Source organism: Coffea eugenioides, chromosome 6 (genome assembly GCF_003713205.1).
Source record: "Coffea eugenioides isolate CCC68of chromosome 6, Ceug_1.0, whole genome shotgun sequence".
Classification (NCBI taxonomy): Eukaryota; Viridiplantae; Streptophyta; class Magnoliopsida; order Gentianales; family Rubiaceae; genus Coffea; species Coffea eugenioides.
Window position 1 is genome coordinate 37724376 of NC_040040.1, and position 12330 is coordinate 37736705.

A 12330-nucleotide genomic window follows, 5' to 3' on the forward strand; every position below is an offset into this window, starting at 1 on the left:
TTTGCCTACCTTTGTTTTTGTATCTTGTTATGCTTATTCTCTTGGAAAAAATTTTGTCTCTTTTTTTTTATCCTGGTTGTTCTTTCCTTGTCCAAGATAATTGTCCAGGACATAGCATTTACTTTGTAGCTTTGGATAGCTTTTGATAGTTTTGTCTTTGGAGTCGTTGGCTCCTTTTTTTTAAGGAAGGATTGGTGTATTTCTACTAAGCCTATGGTGTTTACATTGACGGATTACAGCTATCTCTCGACATCTTAGGGCCTCAAAACTTTCTAGGCTCGAAAGAATTCTCAAGGAATCTTTTATCCTTCCTAATGCTTCCAATTGTGAGCATTGTGGTGCTAAAAGATTTCATATGGAGCCTCCTTCTTTTTGCTATTGTGGGGGCGAAATTAAAGTTATTATTCATCACATACCTTATGATTCGAAACATTTATTTACTGGTTCTGATGAGGGATGCGAGCGTTTTCAGAGAAATGTCTATACTTATAATAACAACATAGCTTTTGTGAGGACCCAAAAATTTTCTTATTTCATCTTATATTACTGTCTTATTTAAATATTTATTCACCCATTTTCTCCGAATAATTTATTTCAACCATTTTAAATCCATTTACATGGAACTATGCCTTACTTATATTTTTAAAACATCCCGTTAGCAAATTTAATTTTTGGAAGCTCGTTTAGCAAGAAATAGCGAATACACGTTTTTCGAGGCAATATTCGATCTGAAAGTGCAATGATCTTGGAGATTTGAGGATTCATACCTTAGTCTTAAAATAGTTATTTTTATGATTAGTTACTTATATTATCGTTACAATAATTTCTTTAAGTTTCGCTTTATCGCGCGCAAATTGGAAGTTCGAGTAAACCGAGTCGGAACGGTTCAATGGAGATTTAAGAAATTTATTTTAGACTACTAAGAGTAAATAATTATAGTGTAAAAGGAATTACATTAGAGGTTTAGTGCACAAGTGAAACAAATCCAAGAGAAAACGGACACGAAACGCGCGCGTGCGTGCACTATTCTTAGTTGACTTTTGAAGAAATTTTGGCCACAAATTCTCAAGCTTCTCCAAGAAGCTTCATTCATCAGCACACTCTCTCTCTCCTCTCACCAAGCTTGGCCGAAACTCTCCAAGGAAAAAGAAAAAAAGAGTCCTTTCCATTTTCACTTCCATTCTTGCACCAAATCTTTCACAAATCATCACACAACTTCTAAACCACTTGAAAATTCACTTAAGTTAGAAGAAAGACTTCATCTTGGCGGTTTTCTTGGAGTTTTAGTAATAAAAAAATTTTGGTTTCTCTCAAAGCTGGGAGGTAGCCATCCAACACCATCCAATCTTTCATTCTTGGCTTTAATGGGTTTTATTCTTAGTTTTGAAGCTTGTAGCTTCATTATTGTTGTTGTTACTTGGGTTGGAATAATTGATGTGGGCTCTATGAATTCCCACCTTGGTTGTATGGGCTGATATGGTGATATAATGCTTGATTTGAGTTGTTTAAGTGTTGTTTAAGATGATTATGGATAGAGAATCGAAGGAAAATTTCGCATGGTTGCTGACCGAAATCTGTCCTGTTTTTGCTGTGCATTTAGTTCAAATTTTTGATACTTAAATGACTTTGAAACTGATGTATAGATGTTGTGTATGGTGTGTAGAAAGTTTCTACCAGAAATCATTTGAATTGGTTGGATAAAAATTGAATTTTGTCAAGAACAAATCTGGAAAATTCGTGTAGTAGTGGTCCACTGGCAGTGTTCTTTGAACGAGCATATCTCTTTGTCCGGAAGTCAGAATTGAGTGTCGTTAGTGGCATTCAAAACTAGATATCCGTAGTTTTCTAACGGTGTAAAATGCACCTTCTAATTTGAATTGAGTCATCTGTAGTGATTGATCAAAGTTGGTTGTCCTGTATGACTGTTCAACCGAGAGAAGAGTAGAAGCTGCAACTTGTGGCTCTATTTTCTCTCATTTGAAAACTGAATTTCAACATGATTTGTTCTGATAAAATGTAGCCTTTTGAATCTAGTTTCAAACTCCACCGATCATTCTCAATTTTGAGTTGTATTGAGTGAGATATAGTCCAATTCCCAAACTGTACCAAAGCAGGAAAACCCTAGTTTTTGCTGGCCGATTGGTTTAGTTACTTGTGAAATATATTATTTCAAAAATTTTGGTTACAACCACCTACCAAATGTATATTAAATATAGCTTGGACTTTGGTTTCACCAATGAACCAAATTGGAGTTGATTTCATTGGGCAAAATGTTTGAAAAAGGAAAAGGAAGCAAGAAGGCAGATTTGTCTTGGAAATTCCTTAAACTTTGATAGTTTTGTTAACTACCTTCCCGTACGAGTTTTCGAATGAAATTTGATAAAGGAGTATTACTCATATGGAAGTTGAATTATACCAATTTTGGTGTCATTCTAAGACTGTTTCGATATACAAATGATGTGTCAAATTTGTTCTTCAAATCTGGAAAATTGACCAAACAGTCTTCATTTTTGGCCAACTTTGAGCTGCTATATCTTGACGATCAAAACTCCGATTTCTGTCCCGTTTGTTTTGTTTGAAACCTAGATTGGACTTCTTATTGTGTTATGAATGTCGAAGGCCAGTTCACTTTCTGTGAATTTTTCCGAATTTCCAAAGTTGCCGAAAACTAAGACTGAAACTGTCTTATAGGTTCAAATCAGCCACTTTGAGCTGAAATTTGAATGTCTTTCGTTTAGAATCTTGGAAAGGTGTCTTCTAGGAACTTTTAGTACTTTGAAACTAGTTTCCAACGGTACAAAGTTTTCCAATTTTGGATCTACTGAATGCAAGATATGATTTTTCAAAGTTGACACTTAAAACTGAATTTTTCCAACTTGTCGGGAAATGAGATTTAGAAACTCTTCACTATCCTTCGATATTGATTGACTATTTTACACTTGATTTCAAAGAGGAAAAATTAGTTTTCCTTGTGTTATTAAACCTCACTTTTGAGTCTCGATTTACGAGTAATTAAGGCTCTCTTTCATGATATTTTCTTAGATTGTACAAGTGTACAATCTTCTTTGTTAACAAGGGATTTATAAGTGACAGTGTGTGATAGCCAATTATTATTTGTTCAGAAACTCAAAGGGACCTTCAAGAGGACCTCACAACGGACGCCTAAACACTTGATTGAGCACTACTCCCTTATTTTTGATTGGTGAGTGTCAAGTACATGACTTGTTGAAATTATGCGAATTACATCTTATGGATTGAATGATTGATAATTGTTGAGTTGAGTGTGTACTTTATCACACTCGTACTCCTTTAACTGATTAAAATACTGAATTGTTCCTGACTGAACCGTAATTGATTGATTGAACTGAAATTGATTGACTGAATGTCGTTGGAGTGAATCTCCTCGACCCATAACTGAACTGAACTAAACTGTGGGGGCGCCCAAATCTCAATTGGCCGACCTTGCGACTCGAGCCAGCAAGGGCTTGGTTGAAGAGCTTGGTGAACCATGAGATAACTGTAAGTTTGATCTATTGAGAGATCTTGCTTGGTCTACTCGCATAGTAGTGCCTTTTATTGAAGTACAGGCCCGGTGCAGTGTATGGTGGATGAAATTGTGAAGTAAGTGGAGTTCTATGGACGTAAATATCGACCCGGTTGATGGAGTGTCATCGCGGGAAGGTATTCGATCGAGGTTTGGTGAAGCAAATGGAACTTAGCTCCTGAGAGCTCCTATATCCTCATTGAATGTGTTTAATTGAAAGTCGTGAACTACCTGAATGCTACAGCTTTAATTCTTGCTTAAATGCCATTGCTACTTGAACTATGTGTTTTGCATGTTTTCTTGGGCTCACGAGCATTCGCTCACTCCGTTAGAATTGTTTTCCTTAACAGGAACCGAAATGGAAGGAGTTATGGAAAAGCCTACTTGATGGCTCTTTGGACTTGAATTTTGGAATGTATTTTGTCTAAACATCCTTTTGGAAGGTTGTATATTTTGGAAAGGGGATGTATCTTGACCTTGTGATGTAAGATTGAATATTTATGTATGGAAATGACTTCGTGCCTTTATTGCGATTTCATTGTTAGTATTGTACTTTAAGTTTGAACTGGAATTGTACTGAGTCCTGGCGAGAGTTGGGCAGGCGTCCCGCCGATACCCTTTGGTTCGCTTTATGGAGAAGTAGGGGCGTCACAGTTGGTATCAGAGCACTAGGTTAGAGATCTATTTGGGAGATATACTAGAGATTTTGCCTCTAAGAATAGGAATGAGAAAACTTAGTTATGCCTTAAGTGATATTTGAGCGAGTTAGTGACTTTAAGTTTCTAACCCGGAAATTGTGGTTGTTTTGCAGGAATGGAGAATGGAAATGGGGAACCTGCTGCTAATGGTAATGGTCATGCTAATGGCCACGTGGAGCCCTTAGGTCTATTTACTACAGAGCACAGGGTGGAGGAGCTCGTGTGCGTTACTCACCATCTACTAGGTATCCTCGATGTATCTGTAGAGCAACATACCCTTACCCGAATAACCTCGTATTTGCTCTTGATGATGAGCGTCACCAGTTGGTGAATACCAACCGAGCTCTACTTCAGGAGGTGGAGAAGCTGAGTATTATGGTGAATGCTCAGAGTGCTAGGATTGTTGAGTTAGAGGGGACCGTAGTGGACGACGTGGTTAGGGCTGACGCCGCCTGTGAGGAGATTCAGAGAGTTAGGGCTCGATTAGTAGGATAGATGAGGAGATCCGGGATCGGGCCGCAGGGATCCTAGCAGATATTACTATGCTGATTGACGAGGTGATAGACGTTGTTTAGAGTCCGGATCAGGAGGAGGATCCGAAGGAGGACCCTGAGGAGGAGATTCCACCTGATAGCCCTACTGTGGACTAGATCTAGAGTGATAGACTTTTGACTTTTGTAGCTAAGCAGATACTACTATGCTGATTGACGAGGTGATGGACGTTGTTCAAAGTCCGGCTCAGGAGGAGGATCCGAAGGAGGACCCTGCGGAGGAGATTCCACCTGATAGCCCTGCTATGGACTAGACCTAGAGTGATAGACTTTTGACTAAATAGCTGGGGTGATGCTAGTGCTAAGGCCATTGTATTTTGCTTGACTGTGTGGCCTACTTTTGAGGCACTTGCCTTTACTTTAGTCGTACATGACTAAAAGTACTTTTGTAGCGCCTGTGTGCTATATTTTTGTAATCCCCCATGACTTGCTAATTGTATGGATTTTTAAAGTGCTAATATACGTAAATTATGGTTATTTTCAATATTTTCATGATTGGTTCTTATTTTAAGTAATTCTTCGCGTAATTACTTTTATTTCTTGCACTAGGCATACCTAAAATTATGGATGGACGAACGAGTGGTCGAGGTCGTGAGCGAGGGAATAGGCAAACCCAACCTCAAGGGGATGACCAGGGATCGGCAACTGGGCCGACCCAGGGACAAGAGAATGTGGAGGGTAACCAAGTGGCTACTGCCATTAATAGGATGACTGATATCCGTGAACGATTAGCTGAGAGATAGGGTCCATGGCCACTTAACCAACCTGGGGCCCAGGATAGAGGGGAAGATAGAGTCCATGATTAGCTGATATCCGTGAACGATTAGCTGAGAGATAGGGTCCATGGCCACTTAACCAACCTGGGGCCCAGGATAGAGGGGAAGATAGAGTTTTGGAAAGGTTTCTGAAATTTAACCCGCCTAAGTTCACTGGAGAACCTAATCCCGAGGTAGCGGAGAACTGGTTGGAGAGGATGACCAACATATTCGCCGCTTTAGACTATACCGAAGATAGGCGAGTGAACTTTGCTGCATTCCAATTTGAGGAAGTAGCACGTGCCTGGTGGGACGTGATAAGGGGAAAGTGGGAGAGAGCTCAAACTCTTTGGACTTTGGAGAATTTCACGAGGGAGTTTAATGAGAAGTTCCTTCAGCCTCTGATCCAAGAAAAACAGGAGAACGAGTTTATAAAGTTGAGACAAGGAACTCTTAGTATAGCCGAGTACGAAGGGAAGTTCACTAAACTCTCTAAATACACTCCCGAATTGGTGATTAATGAGCGAAAAAGGATAAGACGTTTTGTACAAGGGTTTAATGTGGAGATTCAGGAGGGTTTGGCTGCAGCCCAAATCTCTACATTTAATGAAACTTTGGAGAAAGCACAGAGAGTGGAGAGCGCAAGGATGCAAGTTAAGGATTTCTACTCTAAGAAAAGAAATGTTTCTAGCTATACTTCGGGACAGGCTAGTAAGAGTACCCTACCTTCCAAGATGGGAAGAGGAATGGGAGGAATAAGGACCGCAGGATGTGAAGACTCGGAAAAAAAAAATTTATGGATGCCCTGAATTTATTTCATTTATTTACTTTGATATTGGGAATATTGTGCATAACGAATAAATGATTAAATTAACGGCCTAATTGAATCTCTATAGAATTGAGAATTTAGAAAAGATTCTAGGATAGTATAGAAAAATTTTATGAATTAAATACATATATGGCATGCATATTGTAATTTATGTTATTTGCAAACAAATACAACTAGACACGTAAACTATACTAGAAGTTCAATCGGTACATGTCTAATAATTTTTCTTAGAGCTAAAGGTGTCAAAATTTTTCCACGAAAATACAAATGAAGTTACGAGTCCATGCATGAATTCATAAAAAAAATAAATGAATAAATCAGGCCGTAGTGAGCAAATAAGCTACAATTAAAAGACCAAACTAACCTTAAATTTTAGACTAACTACCAGGTGGCCAAGGCATAAGCTATCAGAATTCAGAAGACCAAAACCGAGAGAGGAATAAAAATTTAATTGATAGGAACCGAATAGAAGCCAGCAACCATCTACTTGTCTAAGCGGTGAAGTGTAGAAATTAACTGAGATTGGGGCGGTGAGTTGAGACAGCTGCCAAGAAGGAATGCATCACCAAATTTGCTGAATAAGTAGTGACCGAAAGAGAGACAATAAAGAGAAATTATCTGCTAAGTCCAAGCGGTGGAAGGGAGAAAACCAATAGGAATTGGCTTCTAGATTGTGCGGTACCTGTTAAGACAGCTGCCCATTTATTTGCTACGTGAGGTGATGACCGAATGAGAGGAGCTAAGAAATTCATTTGTGCACTAGTTGGGCGGTGACCGAGAGGGTTCCATTCACTTCCCCTGTTGCCTAAAATCGAGAAACAACAAGAAGGAAAAACAGAGACCTCTCTTACCTTCTCCAACCATGAACACCAGCCAAGAAACAAGAGAAACTCCAGCTCATTTAACCAAGGAATAGAGAGAGGGAAACAAAAGAAAACCAGAAATCTTGTTCCAATCTAAACCGTGAAGAGACAATATGTAATTAATTAAGCTCTTCTTCATTTTCCTGCTATGCCTGGGTAATAATTCCTTGGGATGAACTAGAACTGAGAAAGGAAGGAATTCACCGATAAAAGTTGTTCAAAGCTGGAAAATTCTGTTCAAAGTTATTGCATGCCACCCGATGATAAAAAGCTGCAATTTTTGAGTCATTTCTCCTTCAAAATGTGTTAGATTATGTCTTCATGCATTATATATATTCCATAGTATACATATCTTGAACTTGGTGCAGTACTTGACCTGAACTCAAGTGGAATGAGTGTAAAATATGAAGAAACTTTGCTGAATTTCTGTTTGGACACTACATGAAGGATCATAAGATGAAGCTGGAAATTTCCAGCTTTATCTCTAGAAAATTTTGTTAGTTTAGTCAAAAACTCACTTCATATAACTGCCATCTTCCTAATCCAGTCATCCATGTGTTATTTGAGGAGCTAAAAGCAAGAAAAGATTGACTTCAAAGCAATCTCAAAAGCTGGAATTTTCTGCATAGCAAATCGAGAGGGAAAAGCTGCAATTTTGGTTATTTCTCTAAAAGGTTTGCTAAATTGTGACTGGAACTCACGTATTATGATCTGTCTCATGTTTAATATGATTGCAAGTTAGATTTGAGAGCATAATGGAAAAACTAATGGCAAAATTCTGATTAAAGCTGATGGAACCTGCTAGGAAGGCCGAGAGAGAGAGAAAAGGACTTTTAATCAATCTTCCTTCGAATTTTAGTTGTAAACCTCATATGTTCTGTTTAAGGCTACTTTGTAGCTTGATAAGATATGTTTTATACTTCTAGTTGGAGCATGAACCTGAAAGGAAATATTTGAGAAAACATCAAAGTTGAACTGTTATACTGCTAGAAAACTTCGTTGAATGATGCAACAGCTGATGACAGATTTTGTGTGTGATTTTGGCCGAACAACATGCTGAAATTATGAGTTACTCATCTTGTATATGCTGGACTGAATATACCTTAAGTATTTAGAGCTTTAAGCAAGTGAAAGAATAGAGTTTTGACAAAATTTGAAGTAACGACACTGGATTAATTTTGTGGTTGCTGTCCGAGAGAGTGAAGCAGGATGTGTTTCTGTCCGGCCATTTTTGACCCTGAAAATATGAGAACTGGGTGTTGGTGTCTTCATAAAAAATATAGGTCTATATCTTAGCTTAGAAACGCTATAAAGTTTGCCTCAATCTGATAAGCATAGCTCTAGTTATGATTGAAATACCAGAGGATGGCAAAGCTGACTTCCTCGTTGCCTTTCCTTTTGTTTCACATGCATGCAGCTTTGATGATGCCGTGAGGAAACCAACTTTTAACTAACATTTCTTCTAATTTCCAATCTTGTAAGCTTTCATAAATGATAGCTATGATTGTTCTCAGATTTAATGGATATACCTAGTTCCACGAGTAGGGTTAAACTAACGCGATTGAGTGGAAAGTTACGATAGTTATATACGTAAAGTGGCTTCTAATGATGTAATATTGTGTTCATGACTATTTTTAAAGACTATTAATGTGAGGGGCTGGTGTAGTGGAACAAAACCCAAACTACAAACAACTTAGAATCTGGTTTAGCTTAAATGGAACAAATGAAGAACAAGACTTTAAACTTGGAATATATGTATATTTCTTTGGTTTCTATTGAAATTTGACGCTTAAATTATGTTAAAATTACTGGTATGAATGTCATACTTAAATGTATGGACGGTTTGAATAAAAGTCTTGTGGTTTTAAAAGAGAAAAAGGAGTTTTTCACAAGTGAAAAATGAGTTTTCAGATTTTTGGATTTCACGGACCAGTCTCAGTAAAATACTTATATCTTGGTGTAGGAAAATCCGATTGAGGTACTGTCAGTGGCATTTGAAACTAGAATCATGGGCCTTTGTTCTGTAAAAATTTCATATTTTTCCTCCATGTGTACTGCTTTCCGTGACTCCTCAAAGTAGGCTGTCCTGCTTGAATGTCCCGTTTCTTCAGGAAAATGAATTTTTGACTTGGATCGAATATTTGGCCTATTTGTGATTTGAATCTTTGAAAAGTGTTTTCTGGGATGTGATAATACTAAAAATCTATTTTACAACAGTATAACTTTCATAATTGTTTGATTTGTGGAACTCGAGTTGCGAATTTTTAAAGTTTACTGTTACTATTCATCTCCGTAGATTCCTGAAGCATAGAAACGGGCTTCTTGACTTTAAAACCTCAGACGGCCTACTTCCAACCTCTCACCTTGATTTTTCCACTTCCTTGACATCAAAGATATCCCTATTGAACTTCTCTCGCTAATGTATCTCTCATTTCCTCAAAGTTTTACTCTTTTAACAAGTTACCTTAATTAAAGCGGTCAAGACTTGTACTTAGCTTTTAGCCACCATTTCTGAATTTCCAAGTGAAGCTTACATGCTAAAATTGTCTTGTGTGTGGATGACATTGAGCCTAGTGAAAGGCTATTGTGGTAAGATTATTTGTGTGTGATTTTAGGGCTGAATTGAGAAAAATAATGAAGCCATAAATGGCTGGAAAATAGCTAAATACAAAGGGGAATGCTGCCCAAATTTTCACTCGAAGGTGAGACGTGTATACTCGTAGTTTGAGCGAAGATTTGAGGTCGAATTGAACTCGAATCATCTAGGGTATTCAAGTCTTCGCTCATAGAGGTATATAAGTTAGAATTCGGCCAAACCTTGTAACCTTGGAAAAATGAAAGTAACGACTAATAGAAACACATTTTCCTCCTCTCTTCGACTCAAATGGGAATTTCAAAGTTTAATCGCTTCAAAGTTTCAAAGTTTTAAGAGCGAGCATGAGTTTTACGAATATTCCCCAAATGACTTTCAATTACTTGATTTTCTTTAAAAGAAACTTGAACCCTAATTGATTTCAAGTTCTTAAATGACGTTTTATCGTAGAGTTGAACTCCACACAAGGAGTAATACCTGACCGTGATCCGTAAAGGCACTACATCTTTGGTGAGTGTTCCACTTCTTGCTACCCGTTATGTGAAATATCTGAATATCTGAAATACTTGATTTATGACGGTTGGAGCCAAATACTGTTTTGATAAAATGGAGGCGAGCGTGTACTTTATCGCACTCGACCTCTCTTGTTTTCCAATGAGCCTCTGTATACTGTTATTATGAGATGAGATTTCGCTATATACATGACTGTGTTTGAGTTGTTTGGGTGATATCCCATCAACTACTGCTACTGTTTGGGTACCCAACCTCTTAGGTGAGTCGGTTGTATCGATCCAGTAAGGGCTTGGTCAAGAAGGCCGATAAACCTTGGGGACTGATGTTTGGAGGTCCCTGGTGAAGTATAGCCATTGAGCTTGCTTGTTGTGTTGCCCAACACCACCAGTGGTAAAATCCTCGACTTGATTCTGTTTCTTTGGAATCTTGGATTCCTGGAATACTTGAGTATTACCAAACTACTGTTTGTGACGTGCGGGCCCGGTAGGGGGTTAATTGGTGGACGGAGATTGGTGAAAGTGGTGTTCTACGGACTTGCATTTTATGAATACAAACGTTGACGAAGAGTCAACGGATCCAGTTATGATCAAGCTCCAGTGGTTATTGGCTTTTGAAAGCCACCCGTATCCTTTAATTGAACTGTGATTAAATTACTGTCTTACTGTACGGAGTTTATTTGATTATTTTGTGACCTTATTTGGTTATGTGTTTAATCGTTTTACTTGGAATCTCACTGGGCGTTAGCTCACCCCACTCCCTTTGTTTTCCTTAACAGATCGGGGATGGATTTGATCAAGAGCTTTCTTAGCTTTACATTGTTTTGGACTTGTATTTGAGAGTGTAACCTTTTACTTAAGTAGACCTTACTTTTGACTCCTGTAATCTTAAATCTATAAGTTCAACTCTTGTTATGTAAGTTGACTTTTGGCTATATGTATACTAAGCTTTTGGAGAATTGGTGAAGTGATTATATTTTATTTTGGGTTACACTCCCTTGCATGGAAGATGTTTCATCCGCTTCATTTGAGTTATTAGTACTTTGATCGACTGAGCCCCTGCGAGAGTTGGGCAGGCAGTCCGCTGATACCCTAGGGTTCGCCCTAGGGAGAGGTGGGGCTGTCACACAGGAGCTTCAAGGGGAGCTCTATCCAGAGGAAGTCATAGTAGGCCGGTTCAATCGAGAGGAGTGCCTTCAAGTGGTCCAGCCGTAACCCCTCAAGTTAATTGTGGTTACTGTGGCAAGTCAAATCACTTACAGAATGATTGTTGGAGGAAGTCGGGAAAGTGCTTGGTTCATGGTAGTGCTAAGCACCAGCTCGCGAATTGTCCAAGTAAGTTGAAGGTAGGAGGTAGCACTCAAAGGCCCAAAAAGTCAACCTCTAAGCAGACTAGTACTGGAGGGAGTCGACCAAAAGTACCTACTAGGTTTTACGCATTGGACTACCAACAGATCTTCGATGCTACTGAGGTGCTTGAAAGAACGATCCCTATCTTTCACCGTTTAGTTAAGGTTTTAATTGATCTGGGTGCAACACATTTTTTTGTAAACCCTAACTTTATGAGTGGTATAGATCTAAAACCAATTAAATTACCTTATGATCTGGAGGTTAGAACACCTACTGGGGATCAAAGTTTACTAGCTAATTTGGTGTATAGAGATTGCGAGATTTGGATTGGTGAACGAAAATTACTGGCCGATTTAATGGGTTTAGCGATTAAGGGGTATGATGTGATCCTAGGAATGGACTGGTTAGCCCGTGTTGACCTTAGTCCCTAGCTTTTGATGTTTACAAAACAAATGGATAATATTAATATCTCTTCAAGAAATACTTTCAGTTATGCAGCAATTTGATTCTAAGAACAAGTGCAATTGAAAAAAGACAAAGGTTGCTGAAAGCTGTCGGACGTTTGGATCGGACGTCCGATAATCATTGTACAACTTCGGACGGAAGTACCGGACGTCCGATAGGATCCTTCATATTCG

General features: G+C 38.5%; 1 long non-coding RNA gene across 1 annotated transcript; it reads left to right on the plus strand.

Moving 5' to 3' along the window:
• Positions 1-7354: 7354 nt before the first annotated feature.
• LOC113775998 lies at positions 7355-11219 on the plus strand. Its single transcript, XR_003468958.1, has 3 exons — positions 7355-7914; positions 10284-10343; positions 11122-11219. It is a non-coding gene; the product is annotated as an uncharacterized LOC113775998 (long non-coding RNA).
• Positions 11220-12330: the final 1111 nt, after the last annotated feature.